Raw genomic sequence first — 14,399 nt, forward strand, 5'->3', positions numbered from 1 at the left:
ACTTTCAACCCCTTGAGATCTGAACCCAAGTATTCAAGCTAAAATACAAAAGGCTTCTATGTGAGGTTATGATTTGAAACATACACTGCATCCTTTAAGACAGCACCTAAAATATATAGGATATTGTCTCCCAGCTAAAACCCTGAAAAGCTCTCACTAGCTAAGGGAGAATTTCGTAAAAATCAGCAAATGCCATAGTATTAGACTCTTATGTTTCCTTCATTATAAATATGGCTCCTGGTCATGCACAATGTTGATATCAACACCAACATTTTTACTAAGCTTGCATGTGCACAGTTTGTGATCTGGCAGAAATACTACAGAGAAGGTGAGGGGAGAATCTGTTACTAGGAAATTATAAGTACTTCTATGAAGAAAAAATGGTACATCCTCTAGGATGGAAGGTGACCAATGCAATTTTTCTACTTTTTGGCTAGCTAGAACCCTTGGGAATTCCCCATATTGGAAAGGAAGTGGGGGAGATCCCTGCTAGTAACAAATTGAGAATGCAACAGCTGCAGTAGCCAAATGAGCCTTGGTGACGTGAAGTCCATGCTGTGCTGCTGGGAATGGCCAGCACTCCCTGTACCGATGCATGAAAGATGACTCCAAGCTTTGCGGTGAAAGACAGAAGAAAGCAAGGGAGTCAACACTCAAAGACAAAGACCTTGCTCTTCTCTGCTCCCGCTTTTATTGGTCCTTCAGGATAATCACAAATCCTTATCTCACTGTTTCTCAAGCTCATGATGTGTGACAAGGGGTCTTACTGAAACTAGAAGGATCTGTTTACAGGAAGGATACATATGATATGCTAATTTGCATGTTCTAGGAGTTCTGCTAAACATAGCCTATGGGAAAATGTATACATCTCTTAGATCACAGGGCAGCTGTTTGAGCTAAGAAAGCTTCAGGGAAGGGAACTCCCCACAGCATACGAATGGCAGAGAGGTCACGCAGGCCTCGGCATTCTCCAAAACATTCCATTGCCCCTACAAGCCTCCATGTTACATTCTAGCAAGCCAGGTATTATGGCTGATTTCATGCTCTACATTAACCCCAAAATTGCACATTAATATATAGTTTCCACCCCCGTCTCCACTACCCCTTTGTGCATGAGCTTTAAGATCCAATTCTGGAGGGTATGGAAAAAGACACCAACATTCACAGGACTGCTCATCCAAACCACCTTATTATCTTTTTTAAAGATTGTATTTATTTATTGGAGAGAGAGAGCACATGCACAAGCAGTGGGAGCAATAGAGGGAGAGGGAGAAGCAGACTCTCCGCTGAGCAGGGAGCCCGACACGCGGCTCCATCCCAGGACACCAACACCATGACCTGAGCCGATGGCAGGTGCTTAACTGACTGAGCCACCTATGCTCCCCCAAACCACCTTATTACTGAGACAGTTGTCAGTAGCACATGGATTCTGGAGGGAATTTCCACAGAATATGAGCAGCTTCACCCTCCATGCAAGCTGCAAGAGCTTTATTCACGTACTTCTACCTCAACCCTTCTTACCTTTAAACGCCCCTCTAAGTATTCCCAAATCTTTGACAAACCAGTCAATCCATTAGTCTTTGCCTGTGAATCTATAGACCCGTAAAGCAGACCACTTCTTTTCTTCATAAAAACAGAGTCACCTAGATGTATTGCTTGGTATTTTACCCATTGAAGGATTTTGCTCCACCACTACCATTCAGACACACCCTTGAGTGGAGCTGTAACAATGGCTACTTCCTGCTGCTGTGAGAATATCATGTGTACTCATACATAAATTGGGATGTATGAGAATGTTTTCCCTCTTTTCATTTGGAAATCCCCTTTGAGTCTGAAGGTGGGGATTTATTTAAAAACATTGGTAGGTTCCATGGGAGTCTAAACCACCTGCAGAGAGAATTTATCTGTATTTCTGGAATTGCTCTGATCTGTTCTCACAATAACATATCTATTTAACTGCAGAATGTTGCTGCTAATGTTCCGTCATGTTTTTGTTGTTACCACAGTTTTGTTGTTAGCACACCAAGTAGCATAGTCACTTGGTGCCTATGGTTATGTATTCAGTCTCAGCCAGAGCTCAGTAACAAGCCAGGGGCTGTTTTCTCTATGGAGGAGAGATACCAAGAAAGTAGGTCATAGTTTTGCTTCAAAATCCTAGGATTCTCTTTTTGGAATTTGTCAAAGTTTAATAAACATTGCTATCTGCCACAGGCATTGCAGATGCCCTTGGATTTTCTTTTCTTTGGGGGGTGGAGTGGGAGTAAACAAAAACAGCACATGAGATCTACCCTCTTAACAGAATTTTAAGTACACAGTACAGTGTTATTAACTACAAGCCCATTATTGTACAACAGATCTCTTCAACTTGTTCATCTTGCATAAGTGAAATGTTATACTTCTTGAACAGCAACTCCCACTGACCTATCCCTCCAGCCTCTGGCATCCACCACTCTGCCTTCTACTTCAATGAGTTTGATTCCTTTAGACATCTCATTATAAGTGGAGTCATGCAGTATTTTTCCTTCTATGTCTATTTTTCCTTCTATGAAATCACTATCTCCTTGAGATAGTGATTTCAATACTTTTGGATAAACATCCAGAAAAGGAATTGCTGTATTATATTTAAAATCAATTTTTAATTTTTTGAGTCATCTCCATACTATTTTCAATACTGGATGCACCATTATCCTTTTCCTATGTATTACATTACTTACATTTATATTACAACAGTGCGCGAGGATTCCAGTCTCCACTAAGTTGCCAATTCTGCTGCTGCTGCTTCTTGTTCTTCTTGTTCTTCTTTTATAGTGGCCACTCTAACAAGTGTGAGGTAACATCTCACTGTGGTTTTGATTTGCATTTCCCTGATGATTAGTTATGCTGAGAATCTCTTCATATACCTGTTGGCCATCTGTATGGCTTCTTTGGAGAAATGCTTATTCAGATCTTCTGCCCATTTTTTAATCACATTCAATCACTCCGTTTCCATACAGATAACAAAAATCACCTAGGGTGTTTCAAACAGGGGCATTTTTTTTAATTTTTAAATTTAAATTCAATTAATTAACATACAATGCATTACTTGTTTCAGGGGTACATATCTGAGATTCATCAGTCTTATGTAATACCCAGTGCTCATTACAACACATACCCTCCCCAATGTCCATCATCCAGTTACCCCATCCCCCTACCCCTCTTCCCTAGCAACCCTCAGTTTCTTTCCTATAATTAAGAGTCTCTTATTGTTTGTCTCCCACTCTCACCTGGTTTTATATCATTTTTTCCTCTCTTCCTCTATGATCCTCTGCTTTGTTTCTTAAACTCCACATATCAGTGAGATCATATGATAATCGTCTTTCTCTGATTGACTTATTTTGCTTAGCATAATACCCTCTAGTTCCATCCACATCATTGTAAATGGCAAGGTTTCATTTTTGATGGCTGCATAACATTCCATTACATATATCTTCTTTATCCATTCATCTGTCGATGGACATCTGGGTTCTTTCCATAGTTTGGCTATTGTACAGATAGCTGCTATAAACATTGGGGTGCAGGAGCCCCTTCAGATCACTGCATTTGTTTCTTTAGGGTAAATACCTAGTAGCACAATTGCTAGGTCAAAGGTAGCTCTGTTTTCAACTTCATATTGCTTTCCCAGAGTTGATGCACCAGCCTGCATTCCTGCCAAGAGAGTAGGAGGGTTTCCCTTTCTCCACATCCTCGCAAACATCTGTTGTTTCCTGATTTCTTAATTTCAGCCATTCTGACTGATGTGGGATGGTATCTCATTGTAAACAAGGACATTTTAATGAAAAGAATACTTAGGAAATATCTGGACAGTATGAAGGGAACTGAAAGAAATGGTGAAAGCCCGAGACTAACAACAGTGTAGGCCATTATGAACCCATTAGGCTAAGATATAAAGGAAAGTGTAATGTTCTCAGAGACTGGTGAAAATAGGAACTGTGGAGGAAGAAACCAATGGCAAGAGATGTAGTAACGGAAGGACAGAACAGTTGCCTAAGACAAGGTCCCAAGCCAGGAAGGGAAACGCAAGAAAATATAATTGCTCTCTTCCACCACTACCTGAATCCAACCGGAAGCCACATGCCAGAGGAATTCACAAGATATAATTCACAGAGCTGAGCCTCCTGAGACCCAAAACTAGAAAAGGAAGTTGAGGATAATAGATCTGGGAAGATAAATGAAGACCAATCAGAGCATTCCAGGGCCACCATTGAGAACAGAGACAGAGAAATAGAAGATAAAAAGTGAGAATAATAGAGACTAGGTATTAGGAGTAAAACTGGGGGTTTTATTGTTAGGAAAACCAGGAGAAGATGGTGTTTCAAGAAGGAGAAAAAGAATAATTGTGAAATTATTTAAATATTCTCATGGATCCGTGATGTAAAACCAAGGAACTTTCTACAACACACTAACTTTTAAAACGCACATGAGTTACCACTGAGGAGATTGTATCTGTACATATACAATTGAACTTATTTAATTGAATAACTATAAGAATGACTAGCAGCTAAATAAAAGGACCAGATACTGACAATTCTATGAGTGCTTGAACTTACTGAATATAAATTTTTGCCAGGTATGTAGTTCGGTGATTTATACATTTCTCTAGTACTTAAAACAATTCCATGATGCAGACATGATCATCTTAGTAGAATGAATTAGAAAGCCATACTCACTGAAGGTTATTTTGTGTGACATATAATATCATAAACGAAAAACAAATGTTTATGTATAATTGTAAAATTACATTTATATAAGTGTGATAACATTTGTATAAATTATATGTACTAATGAACAATGACTAGAAATGAAACTTAATTCAATGTTTATTTCATTCACTCATTCAACAAATATTTTTAGAGAAAACATGGAAGGATTTTGGAGAATCATTGTGTTATTACAATGGATATGATAGTTAATAAGTTAAATACTATACTTTTCTCTATGGAAACTGAGTAATTATACAGACAAAGGAATTACAAGCATGGATATGAAAATAATGTTGAGAAGTTTATGACCATTATGTCTTTCTGTATTTGTTTACCATAAACATGGCTATTCTAATTCATTTATCACCAACAGAAATTAGGATATGTGCCTTTTAAGGGCTCCTACTAGATTTGAAGTCTTTTTTTTTATAATAATATTTTTTTATTATATTATGTTAGTCACCATACAGTACATCTCAGGTTTTTGATGTAAAGTTTGATGATTCATTAGTTGCGTATAACACCCAGGGCACCATGCAATACGTGCCCTCCTTACTACCCATCACCAGACTATCCCATTCCCCCACTCCCGTCCCCTCTGAAGCCTTCAGTTTGTTTCTCAGAGTCCATAGTCTCTCATGCTTCACTCCCCCTTCTGATTACCCCCTCTTTCTTTATCCCTTTCTTCTCCTACCGATCTTCCTAATTCTTATGTTCCATAGATGAGAGAAACCACATGATAATTGTCTTTCTCTGCTTGACTTATTTCACTTAGCATTATCTCCTCCAGTGCCATCCATGTTGCAGCAAATGTTGAGAACTCGTTCTTTCTGATAGCTGAGCAATATTCCATTGTATATATGGACCACATCTTCCTAATCCAGTCATCTGTTGAAGGGCATCTCTGCTCCTTCCACGATTTAGCTATTGTGGACAAGGCTGCTATGAACATTGGGGTGCATATGGCCCTTCTCTTCACTACGTCTGTATCTTTGGGGTAAATACCCAGTAGTGCAATGGCTGGATCATAGGGTAGCTCAATTTTTAACTTTTTAAGGGACCTCCACACTGTTTTCCAGAGTGTCTGTACCAACTTGCGTTCCCACCAACAATGTAGGAGGGATCCCCTTTATCCATATCCTCTCCAGCAATTGTTGTTTCTTGCCTTGTCAATTTTTGCCATTCTAACTGGCGTAAGGTAGTATCTTAGTGTGGTTTTGATTTGAATTTCCCTGATGGCTAATGATTTTGAACATTTTTTCATGTGTATGTCATTTGTATGTCTTCATTGGAAAAGTGTCTGTTCATATCTTCTGCCCATTTTATGACTTGTTTATTTGTTTCTTGTGTATTGAGTTTGAGAAGTTCTTTGTAGATCTTGGATACCAGTCTTTTATCTGTAGTGTCATTTGCAAATATCTTCTCCCATTCCATGGGCTGCCTCTTAGTTTTTTTGACCGTTTTCTTGGCTGTGCAGAAGCTTTTTATCTTGATGAAGTCCCACAAGTTCATTTTATCTTTTGTTTCTCTTGCCTTTGGAGATGTGTCATGAAAAAGTTGCTGTGGTCGATGTCATAGAGGTTGCTGCCTATGCTCTCCTCTAGGATTTTGATGGATTCCTGTCTCACATCGAGGTCTCTCATCCATTTGCAGTTTATCTTTGTGTATGGTGTGAGAGAGTGGTCAAGTTTCATTCTTTTGCATGTAGCTGTCCAATTTTCCCAGCACCATTTATTGAAGAGACTGTCTTTTTCCCACTGGATGTTTTTTCCTGCTTTATCAAATATTAGTTACCCAAAGAGCCGAGGGTCCATTTCTGGGTTCTCTATTCTGTTCCATTGGTCTATGTGTCTGTTTTTTTGCCAGTACCCTGCTGTCTTTGTGATCACAGCTTTGTAGTACAGCTCCAAATCCAGCATTGTGATGCCCCCAGCTTTGTTTTTCCTTTCAACACTTCCTTGGCGATTCGTGGCCTTTTCTGGTTCCACACAAATTTAAAGGCTGTTTGTTCCAGTTCTTTGCAAAATGTCATTGGTATTTTGATCAGGATAGCATTGAAAGTGTAGATTGCTCTGGGTAGCATGGACATTTTAACTATGTTAATTCTTCTGATCCATGAGCATGGACTATTTTTCCATCTTTTTTAAGGATGTCCACTCTCGCCATTATTATACAACATAGTACTAGAAGTCCTTGCAACAGCAATCAGACAACAAAAAGGGATAAAAGGTAGCCAAATCGGCAAAGAAGAAGTCAAACTGTCTCTCTTCACAGATGACATGATACTCTATATGGAAAACCCAATAGATTTTAAGTCTTTATAGAGAAAAGTTCAGTGAAAGGAATGTGTCCAGGGAAGAGAAGGATTTAATGTGGATTCCAGGATTTCTACCTTGTGAGTGTATTTGAACAGAGTTGGCTTTTACAGAAACAGAAAACAACTGGGAGGACCAACTTCTTTGAGATTAATATTCTGTGTTCTCTTTTGAATTTATTCACTTTAAAGAGCCAAAGCGATATTTAGGTGGAGTTTTTTAGATGTCATTTGGATGACACAAGGTCTCAATCTCAGAAAATAGCAAAAGAAATAGGTTGAGGGTCAACAGCATAAAGGAGACTTTATACAAATGAGAGACCTAAACATTGGTTGGTTTTTTATCAGTGTGATGGTAGACTTTTTTTAAATAAAAAGGAAATTGTACAACACATTCCAAGTCTTCAAAAGAGATATGTGGAGTGTTATAGATTTTGGAAGGAAACAGTATTGAGAAAGAAAAGACAGGAATGATAGATGGGGTACCAATACTGTATTTAGCTAGTAATAGGGACCATGGAGAGAGGCCATCTTTTGCTTGGGTTGTAGAATATGAGTAAAATCTCTTTGAGAATGCTGCAAGGTAAATAGTGTTCCTCGGAGGGCTTTTGATTTTTGTTCATGGCAAAATGTGTACTGATGTTTGAAATTTTATTTTAAGATTGTGAATAGCTTCTTTTTCTGCCCTAGTCAAGTTATAATTGCAATTCAACCTTTACTGAGAATTCCTATTGTAGGAATAATGAATCAATATTTATTACACATAAAAAATTAGATATGATATTTTTCATGGCTCTCTAAATAATCTCTCATTCTATATTATATTCTTCCTTTTACTTCCCTCTTTCACACATAAATACACACACATGTTCACATGCACATGCCACACAATGATTCACAATTCTTCATGAACTCATCTCAATGATGCAGATGGGAAAAATTATACTCTTCCCCTCTTCCCAAATGCATCTATTAATATAAAAGCTTGTGCAGTTTGAGTACCCATCATAATTCTGGAAAAACTTTCATTTAGTAAGGGTAGAAATTGTCTATTGAATGTGTTAATGAAAAAGGATTTACATTGATGTACCTTAATTATTAACATAGAGGGATAGATGGATGAGTAGATAAAAGATTACCCACTTCATATCTTGGAACATTATCATCTACCTAAATCTGAATACCTAAGGGACATGTGAACATTTCCATAGAGTTGTCCTATTAAATCGATCACCATAGGAAAAAATTCTCAAATAGATCACATTGATTCCTAGACCTGCTGTGAGTTCTGTGTATTGTATTTTACCTAATGATATTATCAGCCTTTTGGTTATTGAGGCAGAAATCACATTTCTTCACATCTTTGTACAAAACCATACATCCTTGTTCTAACACACTTTTTTTTCTAGCCACGGATCTAACCAGTAAATATAAATTTCAACTGTGTTTCTAACATTTACTATTAGCAGTCCATGTTTCAGTCTATTATGATGCCACGTTTAAGTTATTAACCCACATTTTTAATCATTTCTCTTCTTTTAAACTCTTACCTTTCTATGACAGTTTAGCTGCCAAAACTGTTTGCTAAAGGAAATATTTGATCTTCTGACTGACTTTTTTAAAACCTCAGTAATAATTTTTGCCTATAAATTAAAATCTAAAGTCATTGTGTATCATTCAAGACTAACTGAATGTCTCCTATTTCAATCCAACTTTCTTCTATAACCTACTGCCCATGGCTTTGTCTGAGCTCCATAATCACTGGAATACTTTCCAATATCCGTGAACTGCTCCCATCCTTCTATTTATTGTGAAATCTACCTTTTTGCCACACTCTGTCTACATCCTACCAGAGCTTTCATCTCACCCCATGTGTTAACTGCCTTACTAAAGTTATTCTTAGTTGGTCCAAATAGGAATAATTGTGTTCTTCCTCTGAAATTCTGAACACCCTAAACTATCTGTAGGACCCTTATCCAAATGTTCCCCTAGGTATCCAAACATCTGTAAACAAACTAGTTGTTATTCCACATTGGGAAAAAGATGTGGAATAAATTTGCCTAAACCCCCTGGCACCTTTGAACACAGGGTAGAATGTGTGTTAGTGTGTGTGTGTTTCTAGGTGTGAAATATTAATTTTAGCGTGTCCTTATTTGTTGTTTCTCTCATTGCCAATCCAGAGAATAAATGTATCTCTATTTCATGTATTTTAAGTTCTAGAAGTTTGGAATAATTTTTCCCAGATATTTTTGCCCATTTTATTCTCTCAATAAACATAAAACTTGCACACAATGAATAAACTTTCTCCTTTAAAATTAATTTTTTTAACTTGTTCTGTGTCTAAACTGCTATTTTATCTCTGCATTCAGCAGCAACACACTGTGAGCACTGCAGAGCTGTGTGCGAGGGTGCTGCTGTCGTGATGTCTGAGAAGTGGGCCATGACTATTCCGCTGTGGCAGTTCTTCTGCTCTGGCTATGAAATTTGTGGGAAGATTCTGGTGGTGGTCTTGTGACATGAGACACTTAATGTAAAGATCATTCTGGACAAACTCACAGAGAGAGGCCATGAGGTAACAGTGTTGACTCTTTCATATGCTCACCTCATCGACTACAAGAAGCCTTCCCTCCTGAACCTCAACATAACCCATTCACTGGATATCAAAACATTATTTGAGAATTCAAATAATAAATTTGTAGACCTAGCTCTTAAAGTCTTGCCAAAGTAAACATCCTGGCAGTCAACAACAAAACTGAGAGATGTCTTTGTTGAAATGATTGAGACAATAAAAGGCCTATGTGAGAGTATAAAGGAGAAATATTCAGCGAAATTTCACTCTACCTTCCCATGTGCCTGTTCACATGATGGGACTAACAGACAGAATGACCTTTCTGGAAAGAGTGAAAAATACAATGGTTTCTGTTTTCTTTGACTTCTGAATCCGGGATTGTGACATTCATTTTTGGGAACAGTTTAAAGTGAGGCATTAGCTAAAAGAATCTGCTTTTTATTTTAAACTTGTTATCAGAAGATATTTAGAAAGATTTAAGTGAATCTAGGTCAATGAAGGGAATACATTTTAAAACATCTGTCTTCCATTTTAACTCTACAAGTGATAGCAATGAACTGGTTATCAAAAACTATGTGGGAATGGAGACGTCAAGAAATCTCTTGCCATGGTTACTTTTTACAGTCTTCAAATCATTTCCCATAAGATACCTTCATACTTGTAAAATTCACAGCCAAAGCAAAACAGAACACACAAAGTTTATTAATCCTCTGAAAGATGGTTTATTTTTCATATTTGGATATGACAAATAAATCCAGTTCCAGGAGTTTTCATATTGGAGGAATAGTCTAATATTTATTTTAAGAGTAAAATAACCTAATTATTGATAACAGGAATAAACTAAAATATGTCAACACTCACAACAAGATTAACAAAGAGATTAAATTTGCCCGAATCTGCTCCAAAAATTGTTGGTGATTGGGGATGATTATACCCAATCTTGTATTGGAACAGAATACTCACTGTTTTTGTCTCTCTCGTAAATTTTAGGTGAAATTTCAGAAAGTCCTATTTGGAAAGTTTTATTATGGCTGGTCATTGAAAAGTTTCCTAGAATGCTTTATACTTCTTGGAGGGAGTGCCATCTGTAATTTTCATAAACTCAAATGTCATCTAAATCATTCAATTCAGACAGGCTTCCACTTCAACTATCTTTGAGTAGTATGCACAAATATGAACTAACAAACAAAGGTCCATATTAGACAGAAAACATTATCTAATTCACTGAATATCTAATTGTTTCACAGAACTAATGTCCAAAGGAGTTCACTTCGAAAATCCTTAGATTTAGATATGATTTGAATTTAAATGCATTGATTTGTTATAATTAATTAATTTAATAATTAGTACACATTGCAGATGCATACTACATGCTCAGCTTTATATAGATTTAGGTAAAAAATTAAGAATCTTGGCCTCAAGTCTACCTTCAAAGGTAAATTAAAGAGCTAGAACTATGCACAGGTCACTGCCGCACTTTGATAAATAGGATTATGAGTAAAGACCTCTGGAAGAATTCAAGTTGATAACAAGAGGACAGAAGCATTATCAAAGAAGGAGGGAGCATCATCTATTAAGCAAAAGTGTATATTGGCCATGCTTCAGGCAATCCCCAAGTATTCTTTAAAATTAAAAACTATCTTGGAGCACCTGCGTAGCGCAGTCGTTAAGCCTCTGCCTTCGGCTCAGGGCATGATCCCGGCATTCCGGGATCGAGTCCCACATCGGGCTCCTCCGCTGGGAGTCTGCTTCTTCCTCTCCCACTCCCCTGCTGTGTTCCCTCTCTCGCTGGCTGTCTCTCTGTCACATAAATAAATAAAATCTTAAAAAAAAAAAAATATCTTTCTTGGATCACTGGGTAGCTTAAAATAATAGATTCATTAGATAATAATATATAATTGGTAGCTAAAATTAATAAAAACTTAATTATAGATGTTTTATAGAATTATCTATCATGATTATAACCCAACTGTATGTGAATAATATAACTAAAAGAAAAGGGATATTGGTCAATTTTATTTTACTGTTTCATGTTTGTATTTCCTTATGTTTAACATTGTGAAGGAGACTTACAAAATCATTTACAGGCTTTTTTATACTTAAATTGACTTTCATTTTTCCTTTTCATCTTCACTCTACTAGTTATTGGGAAGCATTGCTTTAAATATAGAATTTTCTTACTGTAAGTACTATCTTTCTAAAATGAAGCCTAAGGTCATGTAAACCAGCTCACCTGGTGGTGTTGTGGGGGAGTGGATCAAGTGAAACAAGAGAATGATTAAAAGAAAAGCAGGGGGAGGTGGGAGAGGAAGAAGCAGGCTCCCAGTGGAGGAGCCGATATGGGGGCTCAATCCCAGGACTCTGGGATCATGCCCTGAGCCAAAGGCAGACGCTTAATGACTGAGCTACCCAGGCACCCCCAAGTGCTATATTGTTGGTCACAAAATGTTTTTTTTCTTTTCAATAATTTGGTAAAACAGGAAAGAAGAAAAGGAGGGAATAGGTCCTTCCAAGTTTGGCAAAGGCCTGAGTGGACGATCCTGTTCATTCCAGACACAAACAGCTTAATGAGAACACAGCATTCCCTTCTTGTTTTCAAAGAACCCGTTCCTATACTTTAGCCTAAAGAAAAGCTGAGAATTCAACATGACCATTAACTAGTGAGCATGTCCCATTCTTCCTGTGTCTTTTCCCAAGTGTCTCTTTTTTAAAGATTTTATTTATTTATTTGAGAGAGAGAGAGTTTGTGTGCACTATGGGGGGGGAGGGCATAGAGAGAGGGACAAACAGGCTCCCCACTGTCAGGATGGCTAAAATTAACAATACAAGAAACAACAGGTGTTGGTAAGGATGCAGAGAAAGGGGAACCCTTTTGCATTGTTGGTGAGAATGTAAACTGGTGCAGCCACTCTGGGAAACAGTATGGAGTTTCCTCAAAACTTAAAAATAGAACTACCCTACAGTTCAGTTAATTCCACTGCTAGGTATCTACACAAAGGATACAAAAATACAGATTTGAAGGGGAACATGCAGCACCCTGATGTTTATAGCAGCATTAATAACAAGAGCCAAAGTACGGAAAGAGCCCAAATGTCCATCTGATGCATGGATAAAGAAGAAGTGGATGTGAATGGAATATTACTTGGCCATCCAAAAGAATAAAATCTTGCCATTTACAACGGCATGGCCGGAGCTAGAATGTATTATGCTAAGTGAAATAAATCAGTCAGAGAAAGACAAACACCATGTGATTTCACTTGTATGTGGAATTAAGAAAACAGATGAACATATAGGAGGGAAAAAATGGAGAAAGGGAAATAAACCACAAGAGACTCTTAACTATGGAAAACAAACTAAGAGCTGATGGAGGGAGGCAGGTTGGGGATGAGCTAGATGGGTGAAGGGCACTATTAAGGAAGGCACTTGTTAGGATGAGCACTGGGTGTTGTATGTAAGTGATGAATCACTGAATTCCACTCCTGAAATCAATACCACCCAGTATGTTAACTAACTAGAAATTAAGTGAAGATTTGAAGAAAAAAAAAAGCTCAAAGAAAGTTGATATGAATGGAGGAAGAAAGTAGAGTAACAAGATTAGAATACTAGTCAGAATATTTTGGGGGCCATTTCAGAGAATATAGATTTTAACATATATAAAATAGAAAGTTATTAAAGTATTTTACTAAATACTGACATTCTCTGAAATAGACTTTCTGAAAATCAGGAATGTCTCTGTGTAGAAAGTGGGTTACAGCAGTGTGAAAATGAAAGTAGGGATATTAGAAGGCTATTGCAGTAAATCCAACTTGTATATGAAAATGGCTAGGATTAAAGTCCTAATAAAGACTGACAGAGAAGAACAGATCAATATACAACTTGGGAGTAGAATTTATAAATATGGTGATCAATTGAATAATTGCTCAATCATTTTTTTAGTCAAATTCTTATGATATTGAAAATGATAATGTTATTATGATATATTTCCTGTAGATTAATTACTTGGAAAAAATCAACTTTTTAAGCAAAAGGATTATAGACAAAGTCATTGTCCTAAATATCATTGGATCCATTTCTACATGGGGTAGTGACTTCCAGGTGTGGGGATCTAAGCAAAAAAAAAAAAGGAATTTTACATTATAAAAAGTCTCTTATACAAGAAAGCAAAGAAATTAGAATTCGATGTGCTGGAAGGAAGAATAAGATTATCAAGTTAACTTTTATCTTTTTATCTTTTTTATCTTTTCTATTCTATCTCTTTTCAGTGTAACATGAATCTGATCTAGGATCAGAACTTGAATTCATATGTGCAGTAAAAGCAAAAGAAAAAAAGTATTCTTTTTCTCTTAAAGATAAACATGACTTAGCAGAAAGGGCACTGAATTTAGCATTAGAATACTTGGATTTAAATCTTCTCCCTGCCCTAATGCCTCTTGCACATATTCATTTTCTGGCAGGAGGTGGTAACCTTTTTCCTCTCAGAAATTCCTAACAGAGTTGTCAGTGAGTGAAATACTAGAGAGACTGTACTGTTCAAATGAACATCGAATAAAACCAAAGAAAAAATTATCCAAAAAATCCAGTCTTAATTGAATATGCATCAGATGGTGATGGATTTTCTTAACATCATTTAGAAATTGTTCTCAATTTGTGTTTAAGCCTTTTTATTTTCATATCCTCTAAAAGAAGTTTTAAAACTCCCATTCTGAATATTTTCTTCCTAACTCATTAGTTGAGTTATTGATTTTTTTTTTTTATCAGAGCAGCTGCGTTTGATTTT

The sequence above is a fragment of the Ursus americanus genome, chromosome 8 (assembly GCF_024610735.1).
Source record: "Ursus americanus isolate L20-20 chromosome 8, mUrsAme1.1.p, whole genome shotgun sequence".
NCBI lineage: Eukaryota > Metazoa > Chordata > Mammalia > Carnivora > Ursidae > Ursus > Ursus americanus.